Raw genomic sequence first — 21,526 nt, forward strand, 5'->3', positions numbered from 1 at the left:
TTGCAGCTACTCCGGCTCCTGTGCACTTTTCCAGGATTTTCTTTGTGCACAGCCAATCCTGGGTCCACAGCACTCTAACCTGCATTGCACGACCTCCTGAGTTGTCCTCCGGCGGCGTGGGACTCTCTTGTGCAACTTCAAGTGAGCACCATTTCACTCCACTTTGTAGTGCCTGTTCTGGCACTTCTCTGGGAGCTGCTTGCGTCTGAGAGGGCTCCTTGTCTTGCTGGACACCCCCTCTGTCACCTCACGCAATTGGTGACATCCTGGTCCCTCCTGGGCCACAGCAGCATCCAAAAACCCTAACCGCACGATTTGCAGCTAGCAAGGCTTGTTTGCGGTATTTTGGCGGGAAAACACTTCTGCATGACTCTTTTCGACGTGGGACATCCATCCTCCAAAGGGAAAGTTTCTAGCCCTTCTCGTTCCTGCAGAATCCTCAGCTTCTACTGCCTAGTAGCAGCTTCTTTGCACCCACAGCTGGCATTTCCTGGGCATCTGCCCACTCTCGACTTGATCGTGACTTTTGGACTTGGTCCCCTTGTTCCACAGGTACTCTAGTCTGGAAATCCATCGTTGTTGCATTGCTGGTGTTGGTCTTTCCTGCAAAATTCCCCTATCACGACTTCTGTAGGGCCTCCAAAACTTTCCATAGGTGGACCAGGTGATCATCCCAGCTGGAGCTAAAAACAGCTATATCGTCCAGATATGCTGCACTAAAAGCTTCCAGCCCTTGCAGGACTGTATTCACCAACCTTTGAAAAGTGGCAGGTGCATTTTTCAATCCAAAAGGCATTACTGTGAATTGGTAATGGCCTCCAATGGTTGAAAATGCAGTTTTAGCTTTTGCATCTTCTGATAATTTGATCTGCCAATGCCCTGCAGTCAAATCAAAAGTGCTTAGATACTTGGCAGATGCCAGGGTATCTATTAGCTCATCTGCCCTGGGTATAGGGTTAGAATCAGTTTTGGTTACCTGTTTGAGACCTCTGTAGTCTACACAAAACCGAATTTCCTTCTTTCCATCTTTGGAATGAGGTTTTGGTACAAGTTCCACAGGAGAGGCCCATGGACTTTCAGAGTGCTCAACCACTCCCAGTTCCAGCATTTTCTGCCCCTCTTGCTTTATGCAGTCTCTGACATGGTCAGGCTGCCTATAGATCTTACTTTTGACAGGCAAGCTGTCTCCAGTATCTATAGTGTGCTCACACCAAGAAGTGGTACCTGGCACAGTAGAGAAGAGTTCAGAAAACTGACCCAGGAGATTTATGCAGTGGTCCTTCTGCTCAGCAGTAAGACAATCTGCAAGTACTACCCCTTCCACTAGAGCATTTTGTTCTGTGGAAGAGAAGAGATCAGGGAGAGGGTCACTCTCTTCTTCCTGTCCTTCATCTGTTGCCATGAGCAGGGTGAGATCAGCCCTGTCATAGTAGGGTTTCAGGTGATTGGCATGGAGCACCCTAAGGGGACTCCTGGCAGTGCCTAAGTCAACCAAGTAGGTGACTTCTTCCTTTTTCTCAACAATAATGTGGGGTCCACTCCATTTGTCTTGGAGTGCTCTTGGGGCCACAGGCTCCAAGACCCACACTTTCTGCCCTGGTTGGTACTGAATCAGAACAGCCTTCTGGTCATGCCATTGCTTTTGGAGCTCTTGGCTGGCCTGAAGGTTTTTACTGGCCTTTTTCATGTACTCAGCCATCCTAGATCTTAGGCCAAGTACATAGTCCACTATGTCTTGCTTAGGAGCTTTTAAAGGTTGTTCCCAACCCTCCTTTACAAGTGTTAGAGGACCTCTTACAGGGTGTCCAAATAGGAGTTCAAAGGGGCTGAAGCGCACTCCTTTCTGGGGTACCTGCCTGTAAGCAAAAAGGAGGAAAGGTAACAGGACATCCCATCTCCTCCGGAGTTTTTCAGGGAGTCCCATTATCATTCCTTTGAGAGTTTTATTAAACCTCTCAACCAGTCCATTTGTTTGTGGGTGATAGGGTGTGGTGAACTTGTATGTCACACCACATTCCTTCCACATGGCCTTTAAGTAAGCAGACCTGAAATTGCTTCCCCTGTCTGATACCACCTCTTTTGGGAAGCCCACCCTGGAAAAGATTCCCAGGAGGGCCTTTGCCACTGCAGGAGCTGTAGTGGTCCTTAGAGGAATTGCTTCAGGATATTTGGTGGCATGGTCCACTACCACCAAGATAAACCTATTGCCTGAAGCAGTAGGAGGGTCAAGGGGGCCAACTATGTCAACCCCAACCCTTTCAAAGGGAACCCCAACCACAGGTAGTGGAATAAGGGGTGCCTTTGGGGTGCCACCTGTTTTGCCACTGGCTTGACAGTTTTCACAGGACTTACAACATTCCTTTGTGTCCTCTGACATTCTAGGCCAATGAAAGAAAGGAACAAGCCTGTCCCAAGTTTTCATTTGCCCTAAATGTCCAGCTAAGGGAATATCGTGGGCTAGAGTTAGGAGGAACTCTCTGTATTGCTGAGGAATCACCAATATCCTGGCAGCTCCAGGTTTTGGATCCCTTGCTTCAGTATACAAGAGGTTGTCCTCCCAGTAAACTCTGTGAGAGTCACTGACATCCCCATTTGCTTGTTTGACAGCTTGCTGTCTTAGACCCTCTAGTGTGGGACAGGTCTGCTGTGCCACTCTCAGCTCCTCCCTGGCAGGCCCCCCTCCACCCAAACGCTCAGCAGTGTCTGCTTCCAGCTCTTCTGGTGTAGGTTCTGCACAGGGTGGAAATTCTTCTTCCTCAGAAGTTGAATCCACTGTAGAGGGAGGGATAGTAGGTAGTGATTTACCTTTACTAACCCTCGCTTTATTGAGCACTTGGTCCATTCTTCCAGGATCCAAGTCACCCTATCCTTTTTGCTTTTTGGCCTGAGCCCTTGTCAAAGCAAAAATATGCCCTGGAATGCCCAGCATTGCTGCATGAGCCTCCAACTCCACTTCTGCCCAAGCTGATGTCTCTAAATCGTTCCCTAGTAGACAGTCTACAGGTAAATCTGAGGCAACCACAACTTTCTTTGGACCAGTAACCCCCCAGTTGAGATTCACAACAGCCATGGGGTGGCTAAGAGTGTTGTTATGAGCATCAGTCACTCGGTACTGGTGACCAAGTAGGTGTTGTTCAGGGTGGACCAGTTTCTCTATTACCATTGTCACACTGGCACCTGTGTCCCTGTAGGCCTGAACCTCAACACCATTTATTAGGGGAAGTTGCTTGTACTTATCCATATTAAGGGGACAAGCAACCAAGGTGGCCCAATCAATGGTCCCCTCAGAGACTAACACAGCCTCTGTGGTCTCCCTAACAAGACAACCCCAACTAAATTACCAAACGTGAGCCCAGCTACTCCCTTGGATTGGCTATTAGTAGGTTAGCTCCCACCACCACTGCTATTACTAGGGGCACTAGGTGTAGCAGCAGGGGTTGCAGAGATAGGAGGCTTGGTGCTTTTCTTTGGACAACTGGGATCAGTTGTCCAATGGCCTTTTATTTTACATAAATAGCACCATGGTTTCTTTACTTGATTTTGATTTGAAGAGGATTTGGGCCCACCACCCCCACCAGAGTGTTTTTGTGGGCCTGATGAAGACTCATTTTTAGATTTGTCCCCACCCTTGTCAGAAGACTTACCATCCTTCTTCTTGCCATCCTTGTAACCCCCTGTATGAACTTTTCTGTTCACCCTTGTTCTGACCCATTTGTCTGCCTTCTTTCCCAATTCTTGTGGAGAGGTCAGATAAGAGTCTACCAGGTACTGGTGTAACAAATCAGACACACAATTATTAAGAATATGCTCTCTCAGGATTAAGTTATACAGGCTTTCATAGTCAGAAACTTTACTGCCATGTAACCACCCCTCCAAGGCCTTCACTGAATGGTCAACAAAGTCTACCCAGTCTTGTGAAGACTCCTTTTTGGTTTCTCTGAACTTGATCCTGTACTGTTCAGTGGTTAAGCCATAACCATGAAGGAGTGCATTCTTAGGAACTGTAAAATAATTGGCATCACTTTCCTTAACAGTAAGGAGCCTATCCCTACCCTTTCCACTGAAAGATAGCCATAGGATAGCAGCCCACTGCCTTTGAGGGACATCCTGTACAACACAGGCCCTCTCAAGTGCAGCAAACCACTTGTTAATGTCATCCCCCTCCTTGTAAGGGGGAACTATCTTATGCAGATTCCTAGAATCATGCTCTTTTACAGGATTACTATCTGTAATACTGCTGCTGCCACCATGGGGTCCAAACCCCAACCTCTGTCTTTCTTTTTCTAAGTCAAATGCTTGCCTATATAAATCCAGCTGTTGCTTCTTGAGCTTCAGCCTGGATTCTTCCACTCTCAATCTATTGAGCTCCCTTTCTAACACTCTGTCATCAGGGTGGGTGGGTTGGGCATGCCTTGACACAGAAGAATGGTGAGAATGAACAGAGGGAGACCTGTCCCTAACAGATGGCACTCTAACAACCTGGCCTAAAGGAGCTATCTCTATACTATACATGAAAACTCATATCAGTACCAGCCCTGCTAGGTGGTCTGCTAATGGGCAGGTTGGGAAGGTTCCCTTCTAACTCTTTTACTAGGGGTGCCCCAGAATCAGAGTGGAAACCATCAGCTAATCTCTCACCAGAAGTGCCAACTAAGGTCTTATCTTGTTCAATGAGCATATTAACCAACAGTTATCTTGAGGGATTCTTCCCTACCCCTAAACCTCTTTCAATGCAGAGACTCCTTGCTCCTTTCCAGCTAAGGTGATCATAAGCAAGTTTGGTCAGATCAACAGCTTGGCCTGTACCAGACATTATAGAAAAGGTTTAAGGGACAGAAAAAGAAAGAAAAAGTTTCAGAACTTTTGAAAGAACTGAAAAAAAAAAACTTTTAAAACTTTTTAAGAACTTTTTGAAAGGTTTAGAGGTACTTTTCAACACTTAGCAAAGGAGTAAGAGAAGAAAAGCAAAACTTTTTGGTTAGGTGTACATACACTCAACTTGTTTTGTATATTTTTCTCTTATGAAAAGTACAAAATGACAAAGTGGTAAGTAGTTGCAAGTACTTATCCCACCGCTGCACAACCAATGTAGGAGGCTGGCCTGGCTTGTAGTGGGTACCAAGGGGTACTTACATTTTGCACCAGGTCCAGGTATCCCTTATTAGTGTAGAGGGGTGTCTAGCAGCTTAGGCTGATAGAAAAGGTAGCTTAGCAGAGCAGCTTAGGCTGAACTAGGAGACGAGTGAAGCTCCTACAGTACCACTAGTGTCATATGCACAATATCATAAGAAAACACAATACACAGATATACTAAAAATAAAGGTACTTTATTTTTATGACAATATGCCAAAGTATCTCAGTGAGTACCCTCAGTATGAGGATAGCAAATATACACAAGATATATGTATACAATACCAAAATATGCAGTAATAGCAATAGAAAACAGTGCAAGCAATGTATAGTCACAATAGAATGCAATGGGGGCACATAGGGATAGGGGCAACACAAACCATATACTCTAGAAGTGGAATGTGAACCATAAATGGACCCCAAACCTATGTGACCTTGTAGAGGGTCGCTGGGACTGTAAGAAACCAGTGAGGGTTAGAAAAATAGCCCACCCCAAGACCTTGAAAAGTGGGTGCAAAGTGCACCTAAGTTCCCCAAAGAGCACAGAAGTCGTGATAGGGGAATTCTGTAAGGAAGACCAACACCAACAATGCAACAAGGATGGATTTCCTGACGAGAGTACCTGTGGAACAAGGGGACCAAGTCCAAGAGTCACGATCAAGTCGGGAGTGGGCAGATGCCCAGGAAATGCCAGCTGTGGGTGCAAAGAAGCTGCCACCGGATGGTAGAAGCTGTGGATTCTGCAAGAACGACAAGGGCTAGAAACCTCCCCTTTGGAGGATGGATGTCCCACGTTGTGAAGAGACTTGCAGAGGTGTTTCTGTGCAGAAAGACAGCAAACAAGCCTTGCTAGCTGAAAGGGTTGCGGTTAGGGTTTTTGGATGCTGCTGTGGCCCAGGAGGGACCAGGATGTCGCCAATTGCGTGAGGAGACAGAGGGGGCATCCAGCAAGACAAAGAGTCCACTCAGAAGCAAGCAGCACCCGCAGAAGTGCCGGAACAGGCACTACGAAGTGGAGTGAACCAGAGCTCACCCCAAGTCACAAAAGAAGGTCCCACGATGCCGGAGGACAACTCAGGAGATCGTGCACTGCAGGTTTGAGTGCTGGGGACCCAGGCTTGGCTGTGCACAAAGGAAATCCTGGAAGAGTGCACAAGGAGTAGCTGCAAAACACGCGGTTCCCAGCAATGCAGTCTAGCGTGGGGAGGCTAGGACTTACCTCCACCAAACTTGGACTGAAGAGTCACTGGACTGTGGGAGTCACTTGGACAGAGTTGCTGAGTTCAAGGGATCTCGCTAGTTGTGCTGAAAGGAGACCCAGAGAACCAGTGATGCAGTTCTTTGGTGCCTGCGGTTGCAGGGGGAAGATTCCGTCGACCCACAGGAGATTTCTTCAGAGCTTCTAGTGCAGAGAGGAGGCAGACTACCCCCACAGCATGCACCACCAGGAGAACAGTCGAGAAGGTGGCCGGATCAGCGTTACAAGGTCGCAGTAGTCGTCTTTGCTACTTTGTTGCAGTTTTGCAGGCTTCCAGAGCAGTCAGCGGTCGATTCCTTGGCAGAAGGTTTAGAGAGAGATGCAGAGGAACTCTGATGAGCTCTTGCATTCGTTATCTAAAGAATTCCCCAAAGCAGAGACCCTAAATAGCCAGAAAAGGAGGTTTGGCTACCTAGGAGAAAGGATAGGCTAGCAACACCTGGAGGAGCCTATCAGAAGGAGTCTCTGACGTCACCTGCTGGCACTGGCCACTCAGAGCAGTCCAGTGTGCCAGCAGCACTTCTGTTTCCAAGATGGCAGAGGTCTGGAGCACACTGGAGGAGCTCTGGGCACCTCCCAGGGGAGGTGCAGGTCAGGGGAGTGGTCACTCCCCTTTCCTTTGTCCAGTTTCGCGCCAGAGCAGGGCTGGAGGATCCCTGAACCAGTGTAGACTGGCTTATGCAGAAATGGGCACCATCTGTGCCCATGAAAGCATTTCCAGAGGCTGGGGGAGGCTACTCCTCCCCAGCCCTAACACCTTTTTCCAAAGGGAGAGGGTGTAACACCCTCTCTCTGTGGAAGTCGTTTGTTCTGCCTTCCTGGGCCAAGCCTGGCTGGACCCCAGGAGGGCAGAAACCTGTCTGAGGGGTTGGCAGCAGCAGCAGCTGCAGTGAAACCCCGGGAAAGGTAGTTTGGCAGCACCCGGGTCTGAGCTAGAGACTCGGGGGATCATGGAATTTTCTCCCCAATGCCAGAATGGCATTGGGGTGACAATTCCATGATCTTAGACATGTTACATGGCCATGTTCGGAGTTACCATTGTGACGCTATACATATGTCGTGACATATGTATAGTGCTCGCGTGTAATGGTGTCCCCGCACTCACAAAGTCCGGGGAATTTGCCCTGAACAATGTGGGAGTACCTTGGCTAGTGCCAGGGTGCCCACACACTAAGTAACTTAGCACCCAACCTTCACCAGGTGAAGGTTAGACATATAGGTGACTTATAAGTTACTTAAGTGCAGTGGTAAATGGCTGTGAAATAACGTGGACGTTATTTCACTCAGACTGCACTGGCAGGCCTGTGTAAGAATTGTCAGATCTTCCTATGGGTGGCAAAAGAAATGCTGCAGCCCATAGGGATCTCCTGGAACCCCAATACCCTGGGTACCTCAGTACCATATACTAGGGAATTATAAGGGTGTTCCAGTATGCCAATGTGAATTGGTGAAATTGGTCACTAGCCTGTTAGTGACAATTTAGAAAGCAGAGAGAGCATAACCACTGAGGTACTGGTTAGCAGAGCCTCAGTGAGACAGTTAGGCATCACAAAGGGAACACATACAGGGCACATACTTATGAGCACTGGGGGCCTGCCTGGCAGGGTCCCAGTGACACATAGACTAAAACAACATATATAGAGTGAAATATGGGGGTAACATGCCAGGCAAGATGGTACTTTCCTACAAACGCACACCTACATGCAAAACAACAGCCACCAAATCCAAATGCACACACTCACCCGAGCACCTACCAAGAAACACACACCCAAACATACACCAGACACACGTGGATCTGCAAAACATAGAGACACACGCACCACAACCACACCAACCCCATCAGCAGCACACTTATAAGACATGCTCGCACAAAAGCAACACACAACAAGACCAACCAAACCCATACACACACTCACGCGAACACCAAGCACCTTCCAAGAAACATACACCCAAACATACACCACATACCTCAGACCTACGTGCACCTACAAAACAGACACTCACACATCACCAACTCCAGCTCCCTCTACCTCCCAAGCCAAATTGTCTACCATGCATTCTACCCCTCCATCCTGACCCCTGTGAAGCCCATGCCCACCCATCCCAAGGAGGTTCCTTGAGGTGCCTGCTCTGTGTCCACTAGATGCCCCTTGCTGAGGAGGTTGTCCCTTGGCAGCGTAACTAGGAATCTTGGGCACAAACTCAAACATTGATGTAGTGGATCCTGTTCTTGGGACATTTATGTTTTATTTATTCTGAATTTTTTTTAAGAGGCAAACCTCATTAAATAATAAAAAAATATTTCCACAAAGCTTTTCCTGACATTATTATTTAATTAAAAATAATTGATTGATGATAATGTTATTTATGAAAATGTGATTAACATGAACTTCATTTCAACAAAACAGGTTTTATTTATGACACATTTTTATAGTGCATAAATTAGTGATGAACATTTAAAATGGACATGGCTAATGGTTAGCATTCATCATGATGACAGACACACCAAAATTAAACATGTTTTAAAAAAAAAATGGTAATACAGATCTATTTATTTAAAAATGATGTGTTAATATGCATTACACATAAAAATTATTTAGTGTTACATCAAATTTCATGATATACAGAAAATGCACTAAATAAGGGGAAATATGACATTAATACATATATGAAATGTTTTAAATTTAGAAGTGAAACTAGATGCACATTTCTTGTAAACCAACTGGTTGCACTGTGTAGTGCAAATACTACATTTTATTAGATTGATGTTGTTCAAATAATGTGTAATGCAAATGTTTCTGATTTGATAGTTTAAGGAAAAGAATCAAACACACCTGCATGGTCAAATTTTGTGTCCATTAGCATTAAGGGAGCTTGGATAAAATTGGTAAATGTAAATAAAATATAAGGTGTGTTTCTTTACATTTCTCAAACTACCACATTACACACATATGCATTGGTAATTATTATACTATTTCCTGTAAGTATTTATAAAACATGCCTGAGTAATATAAACAGACAATTCGGATGGTAAAAGTTAAAAAAAGTCACTTACCTTCGGTTCCGGCGATGATGGGGTTGATTTGCACCCAGGTCAAGTAGCAGCAGCAAATAAAGGACTTGTATGATTGGGTTCATAGCGGCTAGGCAAGAGAAAAGTAGATAAAAGGTCATTTTTGACCTTATATGCCTTTGAATCTGTCAACTCAGGTGTGGAGGTTTAGCTCCCAGAGTTAAGTCAGTGGGAAGACACTCCAGGGCATATTTAAGAACCCCTAGCGCTACCAGAGCGTGACTTTTCATGACGCTCTGTTGGCACTATGCCCTGCGCCGTATTTACAAGGTGGCGTTAAGACACTTTTTGTGTCTTAATGCCACCTTGTAAATACGGTCCCTTCATATGCAGCACTTTGCGTGGAAGGGGCTTGTAATGGGTGTTGCTGTGGGCGTGCCATAGCAACACCCATTGCATTTTGACGCTGCCCCACATTTAGTTTTCGTAAACCTGAGGCAGTGCCAAAATCCAATGGGTGGCGTTAGAGTGGCACAACGAGGAGAAATGCTTTCACTTCTCCTTGTTTTTTGCTCTTTCTATGTGTGCTGCATTTCGCCATCGGACTTTGTCTATGGACCCAGTATCTAAATTAAGCGGGCAGACCGCTTAGATGATGGACGGGTCATCCGACGGAAAAATGAGGGCCTAACTAGATCTGCCGACATCTAAATCAGGCCCTAAATCTAAATGGTAAAACTTCCAACTTGGTCGAACCTGTTTTCTGTATCTGACCTGTGCTCCATCTCAGTTGGCCTTAACTTGCACCTAGGTACCGATCCAGTGAAATCACATGACCGAAGTTGGAGCTTAATGTCTTTTGATGCTTTTTCACATTTAAAATTTAAAAATCTATAACTCTCTCTTCCCATATACGATTTTTGTTGAGTTGAAGTCATTTTACTTATTGAAATATATTTCAAAATTGATTTTGGTATTTTTCTTGTGTTGCATTTCAACTTTATTACTGTGTTGGTACACATAAATACTTTACACATTGCCTCTATATTAAGGCTGTCTGTTCCATAGCTACCAGGGCACGGAGCTCAGGTTAATTTAGTGATTTTGAAGGATCACATTGATGAGAATTGTGATTACTACTGTAGTTGGATTCCTACTCCCCTCCTCTAATACCTTAAATTCCTAAATTGGTAGCAGCAGTGAAATTGCTAGGCCATACTAACTTCTCTGAATAGGCTTTTGACTGCTCTGTTAACCTCAGAGAGTCAAGTGATACTTGGGCCCATATTTAAGGAAAATGATGCGCAACTGCACTAGTGCAGTTGTGCATCAAAAATATGAACGCAAGCTAACGCCATTCCTTAGCACTATCCATATTTAAAAAAGACGCACAATGGAGATAAGGAATGGTCAGTGTCATTGAAAATTATGCTAGCCTGTGCTGGAAGGCGTCCTGAGAAATGGCACTAGTGGGCCAAGAATGACGCTAGACTGATCAGCGGCATAAAATCTGCCGCTAGTCAGCCTAGCATCATTTTTGGATGCACAAGCAGACAAAAAATGACTCCTGTCTAAGTATAAACAGAAATCATTACCACAACCCCAATGCCAAACAAAGGGGACAGGACCCCTTAGTAAAGACAGGAGTCATGCCCACCACCCCAATGGCCATGTAGGGGTGCCCAACTTAGGCCCCCTTATGGCACTCAAAAATACCTACCTGAGATGGGGTCCCCCATCCTGTGGCATCCCTCTGGTGTGGGTGGGGTCCGGCCATGGAAATAGGCCCACAGGTCCCCTAACGCCTGCCCTGACACAGCGTTACATAATGGCACTAAGGAAGCTTAGCACCATTATTTAAGGCCCCTGTGCGTCATTTTAGCACAGTGGATAAATAGGGTGCTAAGGCCATATCGTCCTTTTTTGCACAGGAACGCCTACTTTGCATCTCATTGATGCAAGGTAGTTTCCCGCAAGCAAAACATGACGTTAACTCCAAAACTTTGGCGCTAAATGGGTCTAGCACCAAAGTATAAATTTGGAGTTAGGTTTGCGCCGAATTTGAGTTTACAAAAATGACACAAATTTGGTGCTAAGAGTTCAGAGGCTAGAAACAGGTCCTAGATGTTACTGATATACAATCTGAGGTTCTGAATGGGGTCCCTACATCCACAGCAGCCCATAAACTGTCAAGTGGGCTGATGCTGAAAATTAACAGAACTAATCAGAAAATACATTTCTGTCTGGTTTTGCACATTTTTCAAAATAGCTCAGATTGGATATCTCAGACACTTTTTGAGAATACAGGGTGGTAATGCACTTTCAGGAAAGCTCAGCTAATCATTTGAAGGTGTTTAGGTATCTTTTGGACTATGTTTTGCTTTTTTACATCCAACCACGGGGAGAACCTGCAACCTTGCATAACTCTTAGTTGTCTGTTTTGACTAACTGTTTTGTTTGGCTGTTTTGCGTAAAAAGTCTCCTTGAGCTAATGAGCTGACAAGCTCTGGGTGATGCACCTGCACTCAGTGAGTGGTACAGACAAGTAAGAATACTCTGAGCAGCATTTCCAGCACCCCTCACTACTATGTGCTGCTCTCTACTGATGAAAGAAAAATATCCTGTAAAATTTGTCTAGAGATACACAGCACCGACAGTGCCATCAAGGGTAAAAAACTTAAGAATGTCACTGAAGTAAGTGTTATCATGCACTACATTTACCACAATGCTTTGGGGTGAACTGAGTGCTAGGATGTGAGGCAGTGTGCTCCCACCGTCTTTTAGTTTTTTCATATCCAGCCTGTAAAAAAACATGCAATCTTTCCTGATTCAGAGTTCCATGGGCTTGTTTAGAGAAAGTGACTTTGCCTCCTTGAACCTGAGACCCTGAAGATGGCACAAGTCTTTCTAAAGCAGGTGACCAGAGGCAGGAAACAGGTCCTAGAGCTGACTGGTGGTCCATCTGTGGTATATTATGGAGTCCTGATTGACACTGGGACTCATATATTTTTATGCCGTCAATTCCAAAAATGAGCAAAACCTAACAGAAAACTATTTTCTGTCTGGTTGTGCTAATTTTTCAAAAAGCTCAGACTAGATATCAGACTAAAGGTCTGATCACAATCTTGACAGAGGGGTTTCCTCCATCACAAATGGATCTCCCGTCCACCGTATTACGATCCCATTATATTCAATGGCGATCGTAATGGGGCGGACGGGATATCCATCACATTTGTGATGGAGGAAACTCCTCCCTCAGAATCATAATCAGGCCCTTACTTTTTGTGTACATAGCACTAAAACACAATTGCTAGAAAGCCCATAACTGATGTTTTAAAGGGGTCTGGGTATTTTTTTGTGTCAGGTTCATGTTCTTTTTCACCTCCAGCCAGGGGACAGGAGTCATGTCCATGGGTGGTTTACGCCCAAAAATGACGTTAGTCTGGATAGAGGCATTTTTTATGCCTCTGCCAATACTGGTGTCATCCTTTGACCCACAGCATCCTGTTCCCCCCACGCCTCCCCCACCCGGCTAGAGTTCTTTTTTATGACGCTAGTCTTACTGCCGGCTACTGTCATTCCATAACTAGTGCGTTAGCGCAGTTTTGCGTGAAAAAGTACAAATATGCCCCTTAGTTTTGTAAGGATTGCGCCATTTTTAGGTTTTCTGTTTTACAGGTGAAAATTCACTTGTTCTACTCTAGCCCATGAAAATCTGAGTTGGGAAATATTTTAGGTTTTTCCCCTAGTTGGGTGTGACAAAAATGAACATTGTGCAAAAAGAGATCTAAACCTCTACAAATCATCAGATCTGGGATTTCTAAGAAGTGTTTCTCAGGGTCTGTGTACCCAAAAAGCGAGTCTGATGTTCATTCTAACCTATTTGAAAAATACAGCAAAACCAGACAGAAAATATTTTTCTGACTTGTTTTGTTAATTTTCGGTGTCAACCCCCATGACACTTTATGGGTCCCTGTGGATTTCAGGCCCCCAAGTTATACTTCAGATGGTCAGGCAGTAGTCTCTAGGACTTGTTTCTAGCCCCTGAGAGCCTATTTTACTATAAATTGTGGCATATATGAGTTGTCAGGTTCAAGGGGACAATGGCACGTTTTCTACCTGAAGCCACGGAACTGCAAGCCATTTAAAGCTCCAGGTTTTTTCTCTGGGCGGATGTGGGGGAAAAAATAAACATTGTCCAAATAGTACCTTATCCCTTTCCAAGCATCAGATCTTAGCATTCTAACAAGTTTATTTAGGTCCTATGAACTCAAAAAGTGTGTTTGATACTCCCTCCGAGTTATTTGAAAAATTAGCAAAAGCAATTATTTGAGTGCCTACTTGTATTCAATTTTTTTCGAAATATTGGTTCAGAGACGTCTGGAAACACATATGGCTCCAGTTGGACCTGGATTGCAAGGTTAGTGCATCTTGGCAAGCGCTGGTAAGAGGCATCTCACAGAGACTAGATATAACCACTGACAAGGCCCTGAATCAAGCTGAAAGGATCAGTTTTGTCCTGTTCTGCAGTAACCACTCACACTACTCAAACATCCCTCTCTTCTTCAGGAACTACTCACACTGCTCCAATGTCCCTCTATTCTACAGCATGCACTCATCCAGGTGCAATACTTCCCTGGTCTATCCTCTTCCTTTGAGAAACTCAATTCTCTTATTCCATATACCTGCACCTTTTCCCAGGCAGATAGCTTCCACCTGTGATGTAACTTTTCTACGTCCACCCCTTTTGTTCTCATGTTTAATTGCTGGACATTGTTCAGAAGTGACGCATATCACTGTTGTTTGTACAATATGATGATACACTGTGTATGCTATATAAGTATTTAGGAAAATAAAAATAAATAAAAAATGTCCCTGTGTGTCTGTCCTTAACAGGAAAGGGTCATTCCACACCATTCATCTCCACAGGATGTGACAACGAAGCATTTCTCTGCAGTCCATGCAGTGATGTCACTTTCTAAAGAGACAGATCCTGGGAAATGCAGCAATGTCACTTTCTGAAGAGATGTATTCTGGAAAAGCAGTGATGTCACTTTCTGAAGAGATGGATTCTGGGAAAAGCAGTGATGTCACTTTCTGAAGAGACAGATGCTGGGAACTGCTGTGATGTCACTACTTGTGGAGATGAATGAAGTGGAATGAGGTCTGCTTGCCCTGCTTCTTCTTTCAAAGATTTGTTTGGGCGGTATACCAGGAATAAAACTGCAAGAGTGAAGGTAGAGCTCAGGACAAAGGTGATCATTTAAGGTTTGGTGCCCCAACTGACAAATCACAGGACTGATGAAGGTACTGCTTCTACTACACTGCCCCAGCCAGGCCATCAATTCTAGATGTGTAAGCAGTTGTTAATGTACGGTTTAACCTCATCGGCTTCACCCTACAGGATGAGAGCTTCTTCAGAACAAATAATTTTGTGGCGGCTGGTTCACCATACTGCAGCAAGATGGTAAAAATGTGAGTCCTGAAGGCGGACTCCCCAAAGTGGAAGAATATTCCCAGGGTTCACATAAATACAAAATGTCTGTGACAGGTAGAGTTTTCTCAAAGGACATGAGAAACATTTGTAAAAAATTCTGGAGGGGATCATTTCAGTGGTGGGCCCTCATAGAAAGGAGGCCATTGGAAATGAACTGGGACATCTTGGGCTATATCTGCATGATTGCATGCAGGTTCTGATGATAAAACAATGGTGGCTCTGCCACCTTGCTGACCACCTTGGGCCACCCTCTAATGCACATCAGAAGTCATGTGTAATATTAGTACTTTGTAAATGAGCTCATGGAAATAGGCTGCAGAAACTGACATCAGGAACACCTGTTACTCAACCTAAAACCACTCTACTTACCAACAGATGGGCTGTTTATTTTAGAGTGGCCCTTGTAATGATATTTCTGAAAGTGTTCGTTCTGCGAGTTACGCCATTGCTACTTTGGCATGGGGGCGCTATGTAGAAATCTTTTTAAATGAGCCCCATAGCTGGTCCAAAACTCTATATGTGTCAGTGCCATTTTCAATGTATGTCCTAGAAATAACCCCCCACCCCCAACTTAGAGGATTCCATTTCCTTGTCCCACATTTGTGATGGCAGATTCCCAATGCTACCATGCTATTTAGGGCTTTCTGTTAAATACACTTTTCCTCTAACCTGGTTCCTGGCATCATCAAAGAGTTGGGAATCACTAGACGTGAACTGAGATGTAGACTACGGGGGTCTACGCTCTGTCTTTCTATCTATCTACCTATCTATATTCCTGCATTTGTTTGCCTGTATTTGGGACAGTTCCTGAATGGTTGAAGCTTATAAAAGACTGGTGAGACTGGGGCTGAGTCAGTCCAATGTCAGGCATAAGGTGGATTTATGGACACAGTTAATCACATCTTCTGTACCTGTGAGGGATTCCTGAAACTATGGAGTATGATGAGTACAGATGAAGCTGTGCAACCCAGAGGTTCTAGCGCTGTGAAGTTCAGGTTATAGAAGTTGGACCTGGTTAGTGTGATCCACATTGTACAGAGACCTCCAGAGTCCTCTTCAATCACTTATCCTACTAGCTGATTTACTGACCATGAGTGTCAGAGGAAGTAAGAAACCCAGGGTGGAGTGTGAGCGCACATGAATAAGATTTAGACTATCAGCACCATAAAAGAAAGGCCCAAGAAAGGGAAGTAAACAGTGGGAAATAACTAGCCACAGATGAAAAGAAAGGTTGAGTAAAACTATAAGACTAGCATCTGAATTTGAATTTAGACCAGCCCTTTGGAGAATGTCTAATGACCAATTCTGGACTATGAATACCAGTTATGAACTGGAGCTTTAAGAACAAATGTGGGGCAATTGGAAGTCTTCCTATGGACCTTCTGAGGTTTTTTACTTAAACACTCATCTCATACCTGCCTAAAAGCAGAATATAAGTGTTCCTAAAGGCGTTTCCGGGGAGCTTGCAATACCCGTAATGGATGTGCACTGTGCAAGCCTCCACACACCAGCTAGGAACTCACTCTGAATAGGGGTTTTCAGCTCACTAGGTGCTCACTCGTATATCAGCTCTTCATCACGTGACTCTGTGAGGAAACACAACCTTTACTTTGCAGTCTTTACCATGCAATACCTTTACTTTTATTGAGGGAAACCATCCCAAACCCCACCTTATTGAATTTAAAAAAAAGAGGGTGATTTGAGGGCATTCTCCCAAAATATTGTTTTGTTAAATAGGGGTTTTACTTACCTTAAGAGGTTCTTACCATATGTGGTAAAGGCATTTGCATGGTATAGACATGTGTGGTAAAGGCATTTGCGTGGTCAAGACATCTGCATGGTAAAAGCATGTGTGGTAAAGGCACCTGTGTGGTAAAGGCACGCGTGGCAAAGGCGTTTGTGGTTAAGGCATCTGTATGCTAAAAGCATGTGTGGTAAAGGCACCTGTGTGGTAAAGGCATTTGTGGTAAAGGCATTTGTGGTAAAGGCATCTGTATGGTAAAAGCATGCGTGGTAAAGGTACCTGTGGTAAAGGCATTTGTGGTAAAGGCATCTGTATGGTAAAAGCATGCGTGGTAAAGGCACATGTGTGGTAAAGGCACGTGTGATAAAGGCATTTGTGGTAAAGGCATTTGTGGTAAAGGCATCTGCATGGTAAAAGCATGCGTGGTAAAGGCACATGTGTGGTAAAGGCACGTGTGGTAAAGCCATTTGTGGTAAAGGCATTTGTGGTAAAGGCATCTGCATGGTAAAAGAATGCGTGGTAAAGGCACATGTGTGGTAAAAGCACATGTGTTGTAAAGGCATTTGTGGTAAAGGCATCTGTATGGTAAAGGCACCTGTGTAGTAAAGGCATTTTTGATAAAGTCATGTGTTCCTGCATGAAGATACTGTAGGGCACATGGGTGCACCGTGTGTGCTGGCATGCCTACATAAAGTACATTATTTTATTTTAATTTCTCTTGAGTGCGATCATCACTGTGAGTGCATTGTCCCCCTGGCCACAACAAAGCTCTGTCCCTGCTCCTCCCTCTCTGCAGCTTGCTGTGCAGACTCGGAGAGTAGTGCCCCAGGATGGTTGTGGGCTAAAAGCCAGGAGTTTCCTTTCCTCAGGGTCCATTTATTTGAGTGTGAGACATTTTAGGAGGTTTGAAAGGACTTCAGAGAAGTGACCCCGGCTTGAAATCTGATGCAAGCCCTTAGAGAAAAGGACAAAATTCAGCTGGAGCTTTTGGGAATGTGCCAGATGCAATAGTGCTTTTTGTCTTTCTTGGGTGAGCCCAACCAGACTAGGAGAATTGTGATACATAAGAAAGAAGCAATTCTTCAAAGTCAATAACTTTAGAGGAGGGCTGAGGCTACGTACTACTACTTGCTGCTACAGTAGGAAGGTAACAAGTGAGAGTAGTCCTCTCTGTCTTAAACGGATGCCACTGGAATTACGCAATTGTGCGGCTGCTGTGATTTTTGCGTAGTTATCGATTTACCGCATTTGACACATAGGGGGTCATTCTGACCTCGGCGGTAAAAGCTGCTTACCGCCGGTCAGAAGGCCGCCACAATACCGCCGCGGCCGCGGTCAGCCACTACGGACATTCTGACCCACAACTGCAAATCCTCCAAAAATCCGACCTCCACTGCAGTCCGCCACATCAGCGGGCAGTGGTAAACTGGAGATGACCAAACCTCCACCGCCACGCCAACAGAAATACGCCCATCCCATTATGACCCGCAAATCCACGCGGCGGTCATTCAACCGCGGTAGTCCATTGGCGGTACACACCGCAGCGGTCAAAATACACACACCTTTACAAAACACTACCACATTGGACAATTTGAAAGGCACACACCTGAAACACATACACACACCACTCCCACACATCCAATACCATATAAAACACACACCCACATCACCCACATCACCCACAAACCCCTACTAACAAAAACCAGAGACGAAGGAGAGAGAGACACATCACAGAATAGAGAGCCAGACACACAGAGGCACACCACAACATCACATACACCACATAGAAGCACAAAGCACCACACACCAACACACACATCATCACATACACCACCCCACACCTCATACACACCACCCCATGGCACCACAAAGGCACCCACGCTTTTCGGACCAAGAACTCCGGGTCATGGTGGAGGAAATTATAAGAGTTGAACCCCAGCTCTTCGGCTCACAGGTGCAGCACACCACGATAGCTAGGAAGGCGGAGCTATGGCAGCGGATCGTGGACAGGGTCAACGCGGTGGGACAGCATCCCAGAAATAGGGACGACATCCGCAAACGATGGAACGACCTACGGGGGAAGGTGCGATCGATGGTCTCGCGACACAACATCGCAGTGCAGAAGACTGGCGGGGGACCACCACCCACTCCACCCGAATTCACAGCATGGGAGCAAGAGGTACTAAACATCCTGCATCCTGATGGCCTCGCTGGAGTATCCGGAGGAATGGACTCTGGTAAGTACAAGCCCAACCACTTCACCCCCCCCCCAGCATGCTAACCCCCACCCCCACCCTCACCCCCAACCCCCCAGCACACATCCTCCCTGAGAATGTCTCTCCAGCACAACCCACCAAAACACCAACCCATGTATGCCATCCCCAAACTATGGACACCCATCACCTAAGCATGACCACTGCACATACCCATCCCCCCCCCCACAAAACACCCTCACAACACCTCCCCCCAGGGAATGCCAGCACTGGGGGACAAGGGCACCCATAAAACGCAAGCTAATGCACACACAGAAACAATAACCATACCCTCTTACCCCATGCAGGACCCGAACGACAACACACCGGTCTGGAGGGACCAGAAATGTCCATCCCACCCCCGGAAGAGGCCCCTAGTGATGACAGCAGCTCTGTCGACCTGGAACCTGATGACCAGCCCGGACCATCGGGGACCTCTGGACAGTCGGTTCCCCTCAGACAGGCACAGGCCACAGCAGACCCAACCCCCTCTGGGAACAACAGCACAGCACCCACCCAGCGGGCCCATGCCTCTGTCTCTAGGACAGGTCAAGCAGCGGTGTGTCTGCCACTACAGGGCACCCAGGGTAACCCAACACCCCAACAACAACAGGGACCTGGGGCAGTGGGAGTGGGCACACCGTCCAGGGGACAGAGGCCCAGGGAAACAGGGCAACTCGGAGGGCTGCTGTGCGACAGGGGGGGGAGGAGAGGCCCAGGGAACCCACTCTCCAAGAGGCCCTCACCACCATCATGGCAGCCTACCACCACTCACAAGAGACGATGGCGACGGTACTGGCCAGGTTCCAGGAGATCCAGGCACAGCAGGAGGAACGCTACATGGGGTTCAGCGACCAACTCACCAACATCTCAACCGCTATGGGGAGCATAGTCCAGGCCCTGAACCGTGTAGAGGACACGTTTCGGGACCATGTGGCATCACACAGGGCCCCTGTCACTAGCCAGGAACAGGAACAGCCTACCACCTCCGCCGGCGCTAGTGGACAGGAGGCCCCACCACAACGACAGCCCACCAGAACCCCACCTCCTGCTGAACAACAACCACCACGCAAGAGGAGCCTGAGATAAAAAAAAACGACAGAGTAGGATGTCAAGACCCCCGCCAGCATCACATACCCCCTGAAGGCCTCACACTGTTCCACATTGCCACCCTGTCAAACCTTGAACTGCCCCTGCTCCATCCTGCCACAGGCATATGGACAATGCACCTGTCAGACTGAGAACTGGACTCTGCCATGGACATTACTCCACCCCCACCCATCACTGTTTCACTATCATGTACCAATATCTATGCACTAAAAATAAATCACTCTTTTCACTGAAATCAATCAGGACTCAGCCTGTCTTATTTACTAATGTATGACACATTACATATCAATTACGTATTTTTAACATTGTGATGAACACATACCGAGGTAACTTAGCATTAGTCCATGGGCCAATCAAGCAGAGGTCACGCAGTGGCTCATACAGCACTGAAAAGTGAAGGGAAAATCAAACATCATATTTAAAGTTCTGGGGGGAAATAGACAAAGTTGAGATGCAGGAGGCTTTCACGAAATGTAAAATGGCATGGGTGATTCTTACCTGTGTGCTACTGAAAATACTGTTCTATTACTCTGTCCCTGTTGTCTGTGTCGTCCTCTGAGTCTTCCTCCTCTTCACTCTCCGCAGGCTCCACAGCTGCTTCAACACCACCATCTGCACCATCCTCCTGCAGGAAAGGAACCTGACGTCGCAATGCCAGATTGTGAAGCATACAGCAGGCCACGATGATATGGCACACCTTCTTTGGTGAGTACATCAGGGATCCCCCTGTCATATGCAGGCACCTAAACCTGGCCTTCAGGAGCCCAAAGGTCCTTTCTATGATCCTCCTAGTTCGCCCATGGGCCTCATTGTACCGTTCCTCTGCCCTGGTCCGGGGATTCCTCACTGGGGTCAGTAGCCAAGGCAGGTTGGGGTAACCAGAGTCACCTATTAGCCACACACGCTGTCTCTGTAGCTGCTCCATCACATAGGGGATGCTGCTATTTCGCATAACATACGCGTCATGCACCGACCCTGGGAACTTGGCATTTACATGGGAGATGTACTGGTCAGCCAAACAGACCACCTGGACATTCATCGAATGATAATTTTTCCTGTTTCTGTACACCTGCTCATCGTCTCTTGGGGGTACCAAAGCCACATGGGTCCCATCAATGGCACCAATGATGTTGGGGATATGTCCAAGGGCATAGAAATCACCCTTCACTGTAGGCAAATCACCCTCCTCTGGGAAAATGATGTAGCTCCGCATGAGTTTCATCAGGGCAGACAACACTCTGCTCAAAATCTTTGAAAACATAGGCTGAGACATTCCAGATGACATGGCCACTGTTGTCTGGAATGACCCACTTGCCAAAAAATGGAGGACTGACAGAACCTGCACCAGAGGGGGAATCCCTGTGGGTTGGCGGATGGGGGACATCAGGGCTGGCTCCAGCTGGGCACACAGTTCATGGATAGTGGCTCGGTCAAGTCTGTATCGAAGTATTATATGGCGTTCTTCCATTGTCGACAGGTCCACCAGCAGTCGGTACACGCGAGGATTCCTCCTTCTCCTCGG

The sequence above is a fragment of the Pleurodeles waltl genome, chromosome 1_1, assembly GCF_031143425.1.
Source record: "Pleurodeles waltl isolate 20211129_DDA chromosome 1_1, aPleWal1.hap1.20221129, whole genome shotgun sequence".
NCBI lineage: Eukaryota > Metazoa > Chordata > Amphibia > Caudata > Salamandridae > Pleurodeles > Pleurodeles waltl.